Below are 16411 nucleotides of genomic sequence, written 5' to 3'. Positions count from 1 at the left end.
ATGCCCTAATTAGAGTTAGCAGGTGGATTTCATTTTCAAGTGCATTTTCAAGGAATTGTGAGCTTCAAGGGAAGAGAAGTTTACTGCTGCTCATGCTAAGCCTACTTAAAATGTGCAACTGTTTTGTTTAGCAAATGGTATCACTATTGTGGTGTAGAATTTTTAAAGCAGCACAGCAGGTAGCATACTTGCATCTTGAAACAGAGGGCTGTAGGTTCTACTCCCACAACATGTAGATTTGTATTTTAAGGAGGTGAAGTGCTACAGTCCTGAGTATGTCCTCCTTTGGATGAGATGCCTAATAACTATGAACTTGTTTTTCAGCTTGACACCCATTCCCTATTGCAATATACCAGCTTACCATTTTTTTAATGTAACGTAGGCAATTTATTCTTCAAGGGCAGCAGGCATTGAATTTGTAGATTAAACACTGAAATATAAAGTTGTTTTCTAGCAACAACCTCTTCACTGGTTTCAGATCTCTTTAATGTGGAATTATTCAGATGACTTTTATTTCTGCAAAGATTCTGCATATTAATTGATATTGGTGGATTGTATGACAGAAGTTTGAGTAGAGTGGCCCTTTATGGTTGAAATGTTCTGAATTGGGCAGGTTGTCATTATTGGTTCATATGATTTGTTTAATCATTTAAAGGAAAAATGTTCAGAACTATAAATTTAAAACATGCTCTAACAAATGGTGCTGTATTATACAAGGGATATAATTCAATTATATAGTATAATTAATACAGTCAGGACAATAAATCAAATAACTTTTCCATGGTTCGAAAAATGTGTGCAAGGAGCCTATGATTTGAAAACAGCCCAAAGGTAAACTTACCCTGCCACTGGCCAGATGCATTTTCTTTGAATGCGGGTTTCAAAGGTAGAGAAGTTTTAATGCTAAGTCTGTTTTCATTGTAAGACTATTGCTTTGTTTTAGGTTTAGTAAATGTCTATCAGTGTTTGTGCTATAAAATTTGAAATAAAAGTTGTAAATGAAATCCAAATATCTGTAATCATTGTAGAAGTAAAGCATAAAACAGTATGCACACTGAGAGATTTGAACAGTGTCTATGACAACTGGGGAGAAATAGCCAAGTAATGGGACACTGGAATGGCTGTGTGGGTGGGGGTGGGGCTGAGTGGGCGGGGACAGCAGAGGGTGGGGCTACACAGGCGGGGCTTGGGTTTGCACCCCCCCCTGCAAAAAATCCTGCGGGCTCCCTTGCTCCCCATGGCCTTATGCAGCCAGCTGATAGCTTGCCAGGTGTAATGCTGCCCTCAACTTGTTTTAATCAGCGTCTAACAGTAGCAGGGTGTGTGCCCTATATTGTTTTACTGCTATGAGCCATACAACTAGACAATCTTGCACCTTTCTAGTGTCTCTAAACTGTAGTAGTGCCAGTTTGTAAGCCACCTAATAATTTCTTATCTGTTATTGTCAAACATGCATTGATACTGTGAATTAATTTGTACCCACATGGGTACTGGTGCTGTTTCCAATGCCACTCTGTTGATTTGAGCCCACTGGGAAAGCAACATAGTGTAAAATGCCCAGTTATTCTTCACTGCACACTTTTTGCTGATTGCTCCCTGCCTGAACTATACTTATGTTGTCCAGTTTTGAGTTGGGAGTACCTTGTTTGCCTTCTGTTTGTATATCCAGGAAGAACTACAACTATGTAATGGCAAATTAATGTTTACATATAATTACTCTTGGCCACTTGCAGCTGAGCTTGCTTCTTCTTAAGTACCTCCCCCCACCAAATTCTCAGGGACATGGCAACAGTTATCCTGAAAAAAATGCAGTGGAGTTTGAGTGTGTGCTAATTCAAGTAAGATTATCATCTCTAAAAATTTAGATGACTGAAAGCAAGAATACTCTTGTTACTTGACAGTTTCATAGGTGGTTACTAGGCTACTGACTCAAAGGTTTATATAACCCTAGCCATGTGTACCCAATATAATACTAGAGAAACCCAATATAAAGGATCTAGCCTAAACTCAAAATCTTAGTTAGCAATGGCTGCCCATATCTAGGAGGGTCTTAGGTGAAATCCCCGGCAAGGAATTTATGGTATCCCATCCACTCATCCAGGCTACAGTTAAACAGTGTCATAGAGGGGCTCTGTTTGATGTGAATTGGTGTCTTATTCCTGAGGAGTGGTAACCTCTGAGAGACATATCTGTCTCTCCAGCAGGTCTTATTTATGTCGCAGGCCAGGTTAAGGTTCCTGGGACAAGTGACCCTTATCCTATTTGTCTTGTGGATGTGCAGCATTTCTATTAGGTGTGGGTATGTGACTGCTGTGTAGGCCAGACACAGATCTCCTCTAAGTAGTCTGTATACTACTGAGTACAGTGACAGTGACTTCAGTCTGTCAATGTATGAATTGGTGGAGACCATGTAATTTTTTTAGTTAGACATCTCTGAGGTCTCTCAAGTGGCTGCAGGTGCCAGGTAAGGTACATACAAAGAGAGCATTGTACTCGAGTATTGGCCTGATGAGGGGAGAGTACAGGGGAGTTATGACCTGTTTCACTCTTGAGGCAGTGCCTTTGCTAATGAGGTGAGCAACATAGAATGCCTTCCTTACCAGAGTAGACACACTGTGGTCAAAGTTTAGGCTACAGTCAACTTGTTTTCCCAATTCTCTCACTACTGAGTTGTTAATGTAGGGTAGGGTATTATTATTTATATGATAGTCTGCAAGGATATGATTTTTACAAAATGGGATGATAATGCATTTTTAGCACTGAGTTTGAGTCCACAGCTTTGGCACCAATCATTCATTTGTGTAGTGTATTGATATTGTTTGGGGATTAAATGATTGCACCTAATTTGCAGTCATCAGCAAACTTAGTCAGCCACAGCCGGTCTATTTTGGCATGACCTTCTGAGAAGTATATTCCAAACAATAAGTGGCCCAGCGCTGAACCCTGTGGAACTACACTGTTGGCAGGTCTGCTGGTCAAGGTAAAGTCCCCAACTTTGAGTATTATCTGAAGGAGAGCCAGTTAGCAACCCACCTGACAACATAAGGGTTGATATTCATCTGGCAGAGTTTATCAATGATGCCCGAATGTGGGACTGTGTCAAAGGCCTTTGTTTATTTAAGGTAGGCTGTATGCACACATTTGCCTTTTTTATGGGTCTGGTGATGTTTTTGAAGAAGTCTACCAGATTTAACAGCCATGACCTGTCTTTGACAAAACCAAAATTGTCGGATCAAGGGTTTGGAGATCACCTATGTCCTTATTTATAGGGTCCATGATGATTTGTTCCATGGCCTTACAGATAAGGCTAGTTAAGCTTATGGGTCTGTAGTTTGAGTCACACTTTTAATATTCTTGTCAAGGGGCATATGACAAATGGAAAAAAAAATCTTACTTGTAAAACTAGCAATAAAGGATCAGTGACACAAATGCTGTTAGGAGCATACAAATACCTCCTGCATGCCAGTGTAGGAATGTGTACATGTACAGGTCCACTAACACACCACACATATAGGTGTGGGCACATCTATATACATAAGAAAAGACACAAGTTCATAGACAGATTTGTGTGTGTGTGTATAGTGGATCTATAATGACATAAAGATATACAGCAAATACATTTTAAACAACCAAAGCGATGCATATGATAAACACACAATGACGCATGACAAATGCATTTAGTTATTTAAATTATCTATTTCCATCTTGATAAGCGGTAAGTGGTCTCATCAACACAGCCATCTGAGTCACAAAAGAAGCAAGTTTGAGAAAAGTTATGAGAATTCCAGTATTAACAGTAAAGTATACCACTAAAACAATTAGGTGCACTGCATACAAACATTTTTATAATATACATGCATTGCTATATATCCAGCATATACACATTTGACAGACATTCAGGAATGCCTTGAATTGCAAGCTGGTCAGTAAGACATAGCAAGGCTATGGTTTTCCAACCACATGAATATAAACTTAGGTTACATATTGCATGCATACTTATGCAAACACACATGAAAATATAGGGAAATATAGAGACTACATTTGCCTCAACTTTCAAATGATGACTGTTGTAACTCTCTTGCAGTCAAATATTCAGGGAAAGAATGAAATATCCAAACATTTTACTGCAATGCAGGGAAAAAAATAAATAAATTGAGTTGGATGGAATCACTATTATACAGACAGTTACTGTGCGATTCCTGAAAGGTGTCAGCTAACGGGAAAATACTTTTGGTAAAAGTAGCAAGATTCAGTTTCAATGTTGTCTGACATTATTCTTATTGAAATGTTATGAGATTTTATTCTTCTATTAGGACATTTGCAACTCAGTGGGTTTGTTTCCAAGAATCCAAATGCTCAAAGCAATGCTGTCTGGAACTGAGGGGAAACTATTGTATAAGTACATGCACTAATAAGCAACACTATTGCTGAACATATGAAAAATAATTATCTGTAAAGGAAAAAAGAAAGCATGGTGCAACAAGCATGAAAAAAAAAATACTACTGTCCAGGCTGGGATAATCATTCCACTAAGTTTTACCAAAACAAGCGTATACTAAAGATGTAACTTCAGTGCTGCAAAGGATGCAGATTTGAGTATGACTAGATTAACTAATCTAATGGCCTGTGGGTGGGGGAAGGGAAATACAAAAGAACAAACAGTAAAGTCTTAGCATTTCCTAATAACAACCAAACCACACTGAAGTTTGTGACATCTATCCTGCAGTATGCTAACAACCTTCTCTGAAAATCCTGTCTCTGTGTAAATATGACTTACACTGCACTAAAAGATAAACAAAGTACTCTAGCAAGTAACTGATTTTAGAAACAAAATAATGCCCATTTAAAAGTATTGCATTACTGCTGTGTTTTCTATAGTAGCAGCAGCAGTAGTTAGGTCATTAAATGCCTGAAAGGCTACTTTTCCCAATGTGTAAATGCACAGATTAAACTAATGAATGGGTGACACTGAGACTGTTGTCAGTAGAACTGCAATTTGGGATGGAATTTGGCTAACACCTTTGAAGCTTCCTGCAGGCAATCTTCCCCCAACCCCCTCAGCCAAAAGTGAGCATGCTCAGCAAGGCAAACCTGAAATGTAAACAAAGGCTGAATCAAAACAAAAAATCCCTGGGATGTAGTAGGCAAATGAAAGCTGAGGGAATCAAACCCTGCACACAGGAAATAGCTCTTAAAAAAAAAATCTTCACTCAATTTAAAATCAAACCCTGCACCTTCTTGACAACAACCTCTAAGCAGCAGAATCAGGGAGACGGGGACAAACCCATATGTGTTCAGGGGTGAAGGAACCAAATATAGGTCAGTTCTAAAATATTAGTTCCTCTTATTTAGAGACTTGACAAAATAAAAATAAATGATATAACTTACATTTTTTGAAGTAAAAGAAGTCTTTTACTATAATGAATAAAAGTCTTTATTTAGTAATTACAATTAACCACCTTTTGCTCAAATCATCGCTGGATTTCAGCAGGTCAGAGCAAAATAATGCATGAAATCAGGGACACTTTATTACTATTTCTAGAGTTTCTTTTGTGGAGGGTTTTAGTTGTTTTACACTGCTTTAAGATCTTTGAGGTAAAGTATAAAAAAGTTACAATATTTTCCTAAAATGTCAGGACATTTGCAGTTTTCATCCCCCTCACCCACCCCACCCCCCAAGGTCAATAGCTCTCAAACTCCTGTCTCCAGTATCCGGGACAACTAGAGGTGTAGCAAGGGATTTAAAAGCTGTACTCAGTCAAGCCAACTGACACCCTCAGACCACACTGAGCAGTATAATAAAAGGACCTGTTTCTATAACAGTTTCTCCAATAAATTCATAACTTGCCTTTTGTTACAGTACTCTACTTTTAACACTAAACTTAACTTAGCAGCAGCAATTTCAGTTGATTACAACACAGCATTGTGACATGCAGCAGTGTTCCATCATGGTAGCCTTTCTCACAGAGATCTGTTTACAGTAATGGCAATATCAAGAATTGCAAGAAACCTCAATATTACATCATGTTACAAAGTGCAAGAAGTGTGTTCAAAAAGTCAGACATTAGGTTCCTAGGCAAGTTCATTAACTTCTGTTCTCTATGCATTCAGAAGCACACAGCTTTTAAGACTGCAGTGAAAGCTTGAAGCCAGTTTTGTAGACATTAGCTTCCTAACTCCATCTATACCACATACATTAGTATTGAACTGTTTAACAACAATCTACACATAGATTTTAAAAAGTTCATTTACAGGCTTGCTGTTCTTGAACTGTTTGTAAGTTTCTGTGAGGCCATTTTTTGCTTGGGCTAAAGGAAAGTCTCTCTGTTGATCAGTGGCAGTGAAAAACATTGAGCAGCTTGTCTGCCCTTGTGGGAGTGGTTACTAACTTGAAACTGTAGTTTTATTGGCCATTCTGGGTCAATTCCAAAACTCCTTCATCTTCCTCTCTTAAAACCTGGTTGCCTCGTGGTTTTGGCGTCTTTTCAGGCTTGTTGGCTGTTGGTGAAGCACCCACCAAGAGGAGAAAACGCTGAGAGAAGAAAGGAGCCACTTTTGAGACTTTAAGTATTTTTCCTCTGTTTATTTGCTAAGTTTTTCTGCATAGCCGCCTATTTTGAGCATTTTCTGGCTTGTTAAATTTGATTTCTGCATTAGTAACTGTATTTAGAGCACAACCTAGAGCTGTTTACTGAATTTCCTGTTTGCACTTATTTTTAAAATCGTGTTTTTCTCAAAACTTGCATTTTATCTGTCTTTGGCCTAGCACTCTTGTGTGGGGTCATTTACTGCACTGTTATAACTTGCTGATACTTGTTAACCTCTGCTATCTCTGAAAAAACAAAAAAAAAAATCTTGCTTTTTTCCCACTTTTCTGAGATTTAAAAAAGTTCATTTACAGGCTTGCTGTTCTTGAACTGTTTGTAAATTTCTGTGAGGCCATTTTTTGCTTGGGCTAAAGGAAAGTCTCTCTGTTGATCAGTGGCAGTGAAAAACATTGAGCAGCCTGTCTGCCCCTGTGGGAGTGGTTACTGACTTGAAACTGTAGTTTTATTGGCCATTCTGGGTCAGTTCCAAAACTCCTTCATCTTCCTCTCTTAAAACCCTCTTTTGCGTGGTTTTGCGTGTTTTTGAGCATAGCGCAACAGCGGGCAGCGCCGCCTAATTGGGTTTAAACTATTCCTGGCTCCACAAAGTCTGCTCTTCACTTTTTCCCTTAGAACTGCTCTATCTCTCAATTTAAACACCATATTCTCATTCTAAGGCCCTTCACTGGTCCAATTAAGTAATCCTACAAGTTAGCACTATTAAACCATAAGCACTACTTACTCTTATAATCTCTACGATTACCCTGTCCTCTATTGGTCCATCTTAAATTCAGTTTCCCTATTACTCTAGCATGTCCAAAGGTCAGTCAATGGTTTCCTCTCCAGTCCAGCTGGTGAATCTGGGAATTTTGAGGCAATGTTACAACTGTCTCATGTACACGGACAACCCTCTCCTCCTCCAAACAGGTTCAAATATATGTGAGAGATGCAACTATTTAGCCAAACTGGAGGCTGAGCTCTCTCATCTCAAAACTGGTATAACCAGTCAGGAGGAGAAGGTAACCTCACACAACACAATTCCAGTATCACATAGTCCCACCACATCAGCGAACCAAACACATAAATACACAAAACATACTCGAGGCTCTAAATAAAAATCTACCTAAGCAACAGAGACCTCCAAAGCAGACATCCAAGCAAACGCTACCTCAAAACAAAACACACACAACACATAACCCACAAAGTCAGTGTGCCAAGCAGCCACAGCCCTTAAGGCTGAATAACACACCTGATACTCTTGTTATAGGTGACTCTATTGTCAGACACACTGACGTCCCGCTCACCAGGCTGAATAAAGAGAAGGTCACAGTGAGCTGCCTGTCGGGCGCTAGGATCCGCCACATAACGCAAGCACTCAGGTCACTCCAAAGCAAATACAAATATGACTCAGTCATTGTACATGCTGGTGTGAATGACCTGAGACGTACCTCCCTGGACTACATGAAAAGAGACATAGAGGAGCTCTCTGATCATGTAGCCCAGGCTGGTATGACCCTGACCTTGAGCAGCATCTTACCCTCACCTAGAATGATGCCACAGTACAAAGACAAAATGATCGATTTTAACAATTGGCTAAAATTTTGGTGTCATTCAAAGGGGATCCAGTGTCTGTCAGCCTGGGATGACATGCTCGACAAGCCATGTTGCTTCGCTAGGGACGGCTTGCACCTGTCACCACTGGGCTTTCGGATATTGGCAAAGGCTCTTGCCACCCCTATAGTGCCTTTTTAGGCAAGGCTCAAAAGTCAAACCCACCCCATAGACAGCACAAGGAACAAGAAACTAAGGGTAATGCTGCTAAATGCCAGAAGTCTTAACCTCAAGATGCATGCACTCAAGCTCTCCTCAGTATGGAGAACATCGATATCTGTGCAGTGACAGAAACCTGGTTCAAGGCTCCAGAGAGCACCCCAGCACTACCAGGCTATACCTCATATCATGCTTTTCGCCCCAAAACCCGGACCGAACCACAAAAGGAGGGGAGTTTCCATATTTATCAAGGATATCCACACCTCCAGGTTAGTGGCATTGCACAAAGTATCGGAGACCATCCATGTGCAACTAACAGTGGGCAAGACTGCTTTTCAGTTTATAGCATCCTACAGACCACCCTCTCAAAGTCAGGAATCCCATTCGGCTTTCCTGAAAACATTGGAGAACATGAAGATCTCTCCGAACACCATTATATTGGGCGACTTCAACTACCCAAACATTGACTGGAAGCACTACTCAAGCCCCAGCACCTTAGCCCAAAGATTCCTGGAAATTATAAACTCAAATGCTATGGAACAACTAGTCACCACTCCCACAAGAGGGGACAACATACTAGACCTGATCATTACCAACATGGGGACTCTATGCTCCACACCAGAAGTATATCCCTCATTGGTAAGATCAGACCATAAATTAATTTCACTGGATGTCCACATCCCGACCCCACCCCAGCCCAGAAAACCACAGTGAAAAACTTCTCAAAGCGAACTTCTCACTTCTCAAAACCGAAGTGGAATCCTTCAAGGCCCCAGGGCCAGTGGAAACTACAGCCCAAACTGCAGAATCCTATATAAATGCATTCTACGGACATCTCCAGGAATGCATGGATCATGCTATCCCAAACAAAACCAAGACCCAATCATCCAAAGGCAGGCGTCCAGTCTGGTGGACCCCTGCCATAAATAAACTGTACAACAGAAGGAGGAAGCTACTACATGATAGAGCAAAATCCCTAATAGGGAAGGCATCTCTGATCAGTACTAGCAAAAATTACAATCCTCATAAAATCCTCCAAGGCCAGCTTCGAGAGAAAAATTGCACAGGACACCAAAGACAATCATAAGGCTTTTTCAGTTATGTTAGAAACCTGGGATGCAACTCCCAGACTTGTTCTGAGTTGATTCTAAATGACAAAAATACACTGAACCCACAGACATCGCCAATATCCTGGCAGACAGGTTCAGTGCAAACTTCTCCACCCCTCCCCCAAAAGAGCAAATATCTATCCCGGCAGAGGGCTGCCTCCCAAACATCTCAGATGCTCAGGTGAAGGCTGCCCTCTCCAAAGCAAAAACACTGCTTCCATGGGACCAGATGGCGTCCCAGGTTGCGTCCTACATGAACTACAAGAGGAACTAATCCCTCAAATAAAACAGCTATACAATCTCAGCCTCACTACAGGATATGTGCCCACAGAATGGCGTACAGCAACAGTGGTCCCACTCCACAAAGGTGGAGCATCTACGGACCCTGGAAACTATCGCCCCATAAGCCTGACTAGCTTAGTCTGCAAGGCTATGGAGAGGATCATCATGGAGCTCATAAACAAAGACATTGGGGACCTACAGACACAAGATCCTACCCAGTTCGGCTTTGTCAAGGGCAGATCCTGCCTTTTGAACCTGGTTGACTTCTTTGAAACAGTCACCAAAGCCATAGATGAAGGGAAGGTAGTCCACACAGCCTATCTGGACCTTGCAAAGGCATTTGACACAATACCCCACTGGCATCATAGATAAGCTATCCAGCTTAAATATAAACCCCTATGTCACAAGATGGGTCGCAAACTGGCTCAAAGACAGAACCCACAGAGTGAGAGTTGCTGGAGCCATGTCAGACTCAAAACCGGTCACAAGTGGCATCCCACAGGGTTCTGTCCTGGGACCACTCTTGTTTGGTATATACTTTTCCGAGGTACAGGCAACGTGGGAGGACTATGGCTCACCAAATTCGCAGACGACTGCAAACTGGGCCATAATCAACTCTCCAGCTGACACAAACATCCTTCAAAAGGTCTCACAGAGACAGATAACTGGTGCCAGCGCCATGGTTTAAAGCTAAATGCCAAAAATGTATAGTCATACCCTTTGGCAAAAACAATGTGCCCACAAATTACCACATAGGCGGAAACCCATTAAGTACAGAGAAAGTTATTAGGGACCTGGGGACCCAAGTTGATAGCAATCTCTCCTTTGAAAACCACATTGCCAAAGTGGTTAGAAAGACCTTCTACATAGCCCACCTCATCACGAAGGGTTTCACATCTAGATCAAGAGAGGTAATCGTGCCTTTATTCATCCCTCATCAGGCCCATCATAGAATACAATGCCCCTTTGGGATGTACCTTACCCGACACCTGCAGCAATTAGAAAGACCCCAAAAGTATCTCACCAAGAGGATCAAGGGTCTCAAACAGATGCCATATACTGCTCGGTTAAAAACTCCAGCTCTACTCAGTTGCATACCGCCTACTTGAGGCGATCTATGCCTGACATACAAAGCTATGTCAAATCCAGAATTAATGGACATGCTCCACCTCAGTAAATCTAAATCCCTTAGAGCCACACGCTCGAGGGACTTGAACCTCAGCACAGAAATAAATAGAACTTGCTGGAGGGACAGGTTCATAACCCAGAGGCTTCCTTCGCTCTGGAATAGAATTCCAGTTCATGTGAGGCAGAGCACCTCACTGAATCTCTTCAAGAAGAATCTCGATAAGTGGATGGGGGATCGTAGGTTTGTCCCAGGGATTACTCCCGTGTCACTATTAGACAGAGGCACAGTAAACTAAACCTTAAAAAAGGGCACAGTATACTCAAATCAAGGGGTGGCGTAAGCCATACAGAATCGGGCTAGGCTTATAATTGCCCCAGGGCAGATAGCCTAGTATGAACCTATGAACCTATGAACCTAGTGAGCTGAAAGAACTAACAAGAACCAGTCAGCACAACTTCAGCATTTCAGCCACTGACCAGAACTCCACCTTTTACCCTTTGAAAACCAACTCCATAATTTTTTACTCACTAACTGTGCAACAAATCTTAAGATTTGACTAAAGTGACCACAACACCAACGGCCTCAAAACGTCAGATAAAGAGCAACATTTCAAGCTTAACAGGATTTGTTAAGTGTTTTAAGTAACAGGAAGTGTTTTTTGTAGCTACATGGCACTCTAAAGCAGTTACTGCCTGTGCTGTCAACAACAGGTAAAGTATCCCAGGCTGTCAGCAATAGTTAATGTATATCAAAAGGAGAAAAATAAACACCTATCACCACCCAAATGACCAAATCAAATGGCAATCCAAACCATCCAAAGTAACCAAAAGGTAACTTCAAAAAGAAATAGTTATCTGTCATATCTCTGAGAATATTTGAGAATATATCTGTGTAAAGCAAACAGCAAATTAAATAAAACTAAGATGAACCACTACACGTCCAGCCCTGGGCATTATAAGTGCATTTAAGAGGAGAAGGTAAGCATGGAAAAACACTCGTCATCATCACTATGATGCACCTCAGGTGCCTCGATCTCATCACTGACACTGAACATGGATTACAATTAGTCTGCAGGAGGAACGGGAGCCTGGAGGGTTCAGTGGATGAGCAGAGGCCCACAGGAAGATGATAGTCAGTTGCACAGACCTTAACAGAGAGAGAAAAAATGTCAAATAAACTCAAACATTTCTAGTGGTATGACAAAAAGAAATACCAGGAAAACGGAAAAATATTTTCAGCATGTCAAACTGAAATACCATATCTGTGAGTGACAGAAGCATTCGCTACTCACCACAAACAGTTACCAGACAGCATCCCAGTAAGAAGTTGATTAAATCATATCAGGGTTCAGCTAAATGATACCTTGGTTTAAAATTGTTCAACTATGGCATCTGTGCCACCCCGCTTAAATTCTCCAGGGCCAGACTGAAAGGGGAATGACTTATCAAATAAAATGCAATTCAGATCACATAAGCACTGTTCACCAGAATTACAACACAGTTTTATTACTGATCGTAGAACCTTCAAAACAACATCACTTAACCGTTCAGGTCATAGGGTGAACAATTTGTATGTTACTTCTTTTGGGAAATATTATAAATATATAAAAATGTTTCACATCTTCATAACTAATGATATCTTTAGTATATTATATTCTAAATGGTTAATGGCAGTGCATTTTCCTAACACTACGTCATTTCACATGATGCGCCTCATGAATTAAGTAATTAATTAATTAACTAATTAATTACGGCTTTTCTGAGCTGCAAGAAGAAAAGCAGTGAACAGCACCTCAGTACTGCATAAGCACACACATTTATAAAAGTAGGAGTGAAACTTTTACCAAAAAAAAAAAAAAAAAGTAATAAGCAAGAGGGCATTTCCAGAACAGACCCAAGGAGTATAGCAATGTTTTTCGGCTTCTCCCAGTAAGGGTCACCACAGTGGATCACCGGTCCGCAGATTGATTGGTAGTGGAGTTTTTACAGTGTTGAGTTGCCAGTCCAGTGCCCAACCTTCACAGAAGGCACACACACACACACACACACACACACACACACACACACACACACACACACACACACACACACACACACACACACACACTCTCTCTCTCTCTCTCTCTCTCTCTGCAGGTTTTAAAACTCATTTGACTGCAAGGACATGCAGACTCTGCACAGAACACGCTCCAGCCGAGAAATGAACAGGAGAACCTCTTGGATGTGAGGCAACAATGCTAACCGCTGCACCACTGCAGCCTATATAGCTATCTTAAATACCCAGTAAACAGCACAAATAAGCTGATAAAGCAAATGGGTAACCAGAATAATGCAACTTATAAACAAACCAATGTAGAAGCACAGCATTCAAAAGGAGATACATTTACATAATACACAGTGGGCAGAAGCTGCAGTCTGTTTTCTGTGACTGTCCTTCCCAGAGTAGACCATTTACTGAGGTAGCCTGTAAGTATAATTGAAACAAGTCACACTTTCTGCAGTATACTGCATTTGGCAAGGTTTGCTATAACTTTATCTTAAGTTTAAATTTTTTTTTTGAGGTGGTAAAAAAAGCCACCTCCTTCTTTCTGTTATGAAACTGTCATAAAAGACAGACATAAACGAGGAGATAGAAATGGTGAAAAGAAAATGGAGGTAATATAAAACGCACTGAGAGAACAGCTCTAAAAACCAAAGCAGTAGAAAAGTAGCTTTACTGCTGAATGTCATCATTTTCTTTCCAGCATTGCTCTTATACACAAAACAATCCATTCCGTTTAACCTTAACTACATAGTCCGTGAAGATGACAGATTGGGGAAAGCATGGCTGGAACATCATTATTTATGCAGAAGAAACCATTCCTGGCAGGTCCTACACTCAGGTTAGAAGTCAAATTGCATTATTATCATTCTAACTTCTTCTGATAGCTTACATTTAGCTGTTGCATTGTTGAAATAATTGGCATTTTTAGTATTTATGTAAGTGTGACTACAACTTTTACACACCCTCCCTCCCCCTAGCATTTACAAAAGACAACAAAAAGAACAGGGCAGTTCAGTAAGTGAAAATGGGACAAAATATAAACAATTTTACTTTGTGTTTTAGTGTTGTTGCACCCCCTCACTAAACACTTAACAGTGAAATCTAAATTAAAAGTCAGCAGCACACAAAGTGCTACCTCTGCTTTGAGGAAGACATATGTAAATGTTTAAATTTACAAACAACTGTACAAAAGTTACTATCTTCTTGGTAGCAGTGCCCCTACTCCAATAAAAATGTATGCAGTCATCCGTCTCCACAAAGGAGGAGTGACTACAGACCCTGGGAACTATCGCCCCATTAGCCTGACAAGTCTGATATGCGAAGCTATGGAACGCATCATTATGGACCTAATAAACAAGGATATAGGGAATCTCCAAACTCTGGAACCCACACAGTTTGGTTTTGGGAAGGTAGAGCATGCCTGCTCAAACTGGTTGACTTCTATGAGTCAGTCACCAGAGCTGTGGATGAAGGCAAGGTGGTTCATATAGCCTACCTTGATTTGGCCAAGGCCTTTGATACCATTACCCACTCAGGAATCATAAAAAAACTCACTAAGCTAGGCATCAAGCCCTATATCACTAGGTGGGTTGCAAACTGGCTCATAGATAGAACCCACAGTGTGAAAGTACCTGACTCCAAGTCAGACTGATGACCAGTCACGAGTGGAGTCCCACAGGATTCGGTCCCAGGTCCTCTCCTGTTTGTTATCTACTTCTCTGAAGTCCAGACCAACACGAAGGGACTCTGGCTGACAAAGTTCACAGACAATTGCAAGTTGAGAGCTATTATTAACTCCCCAAGGGATGTTGACATTCTACAGAAAGGCCTCACTGAGAACAACGACTGGTGTCAGAACCATGGCCTTAAGCTCAATGCCAAAAAATGTGTTTTCATCCCCTTTGGGAAAAACTTGGTTCCCATGAATTACCACATTAGTGGTAGTCCACTGAACACAGAAGGTGTTATAAGAGATCTGGGAACACATGTTGACAGCAACCTTTCTTCTGACCACCACATTGCCACTGTGATCAGAAAGTCCTTCTATGTGGCACATTTCATCACCAAGGGTTTTGCATCCAGGAAGAAAGAGATCCATTGTCTCTCACTACCCTTCCCTCATTAGGCCAATCATCAAGTACAATGCCCCATTTGGCATGTATCTCACTAGACACCTGCAACAATTGGAGAGGCTGCAAAAGTACCTCACAAAGAAGATCCTAGGCCTTAAACACTTGCCCTATATAGACAGACTCAAAAAACTGCAACTGTTCTCTGCCTTATATCACCTACTTAGAGGCAATCTCTGCTTGACTTACAAAGCCATGTCTGACCCAGCTCTGTTAGAAATGCTACATCTAAAGAAAGCCCAATCCTTCCACACCACATGCTCCAGAGACCTCAACCTCATTACCACAATCAACAGAACAAGCTGGAGGGACAGGTTCATAACCCAGAGACTGCCCATGCTATGGAATAGACTTCCCATACATGTCAAACAGAGCACCTCACTGACCCTCTTCAACAGAAATCTTGATGAGTGGTGGGAAACAGAAAATTAACCTCAGGGATCACTCCAGTGACTCTACTCGACAGAGGTACTGGGAACTAAGGTCAGGTGGCATGATGCCAGGGTAATCCTATGGGCTAGGCTTGTAAAGGCTCCAGAGCCATTAGCCTAATACACACCTATGAACCTATGAACATTCATGTAGAGTACATATGTCTGCCAACATGCAAATTCAACAGCTTCTGAGTTTAGTTTATAATTACTTAAACTAGGACTTGCACTGCTTATTTGGGAGCACTGTACCTCCCTCTAAAATAAAACATTTCTGGTTTTCCTTGGTATTCAGCTTGTATTCAGCCATAAACTGCCCAAATTTCACAGCATGCTACGATTACACAAACTTGCTTCCCAATCTCACCAGATGCTGCTGTTCAATTGCCAAATCAGTGGGAATAATAGACTCGGGTCAGGCTGCTTATACAAGCCCTGAAATCTGTGCTAAAGTTTTTTTTTCTTAATCTTCATTTCTTAACAAGACAGTCCTCTCATTTTCCCATGTCAAGTGTGCTTTCTTAACCATGATGGGAAAGTGGAGGAGCCACACAGGGTCAATGAATGATCAGCTGACCTGGTTCTTCCAGTTTCATCTCCAATCATGATTGTGACTGATGAAATAAAATACTTTTGCATCTCATCATGGTTTGAAATTGGAAAATGCATCACCAAAGCAGTACAAAATTTAGAAAGTGCTTCCTTTTTGGTGGTACATTTTCAAATTTTAAACCATGATGGACACTCTTTTTCTTGGATGCCCAGTATGTACCATAGCTCAGCTAATGGGGCACACCCCTGCACTAAAGCCTAAATCCATCACTGATATAAGCCAGCAGGAAATGAAAAGAAGCAACGGGTTATACAGTCTATTGTAAACGCAAATTAATGAATAATCAGAGGGCAGTAAAATAAAGAAATAAGCAAAAAA

At 41.0% G+C, this 16411-nt stretch overlaps 1 protein-coding gene across 1 annotated transcript in view; it reads right to left on the bottom strand.

Annotated features, from left to right (window-relative positions):
- LOC122800031 overlaps positions 1-16411 on the bottom strand; it is a 559475-nt gene that overhangs the window by 542330 nt on the left and 734 nt on the right. The gene's annotated exons all lie outside the window — the stretch shown is intronic.

Source organism: Protopterus annectens, chromosome 4.part0, assembly GCF_019279795.1.
Source record: "Protopterus annectens isolate FY-2018-M chromosome 4.part0, PAN1.0, whole genome shotgun sequence".
Classification (NCBI taxonomy): Eukaryota; Metazoa; Chordata; order Ceratodontiformes; family Protopteridae; genus Protopterus; species Protopterus annectens.
Note: the sequence above shows the minus strand (reverse complement) of the source record. Positions and strands in the feature narration are given on the sequence as shown.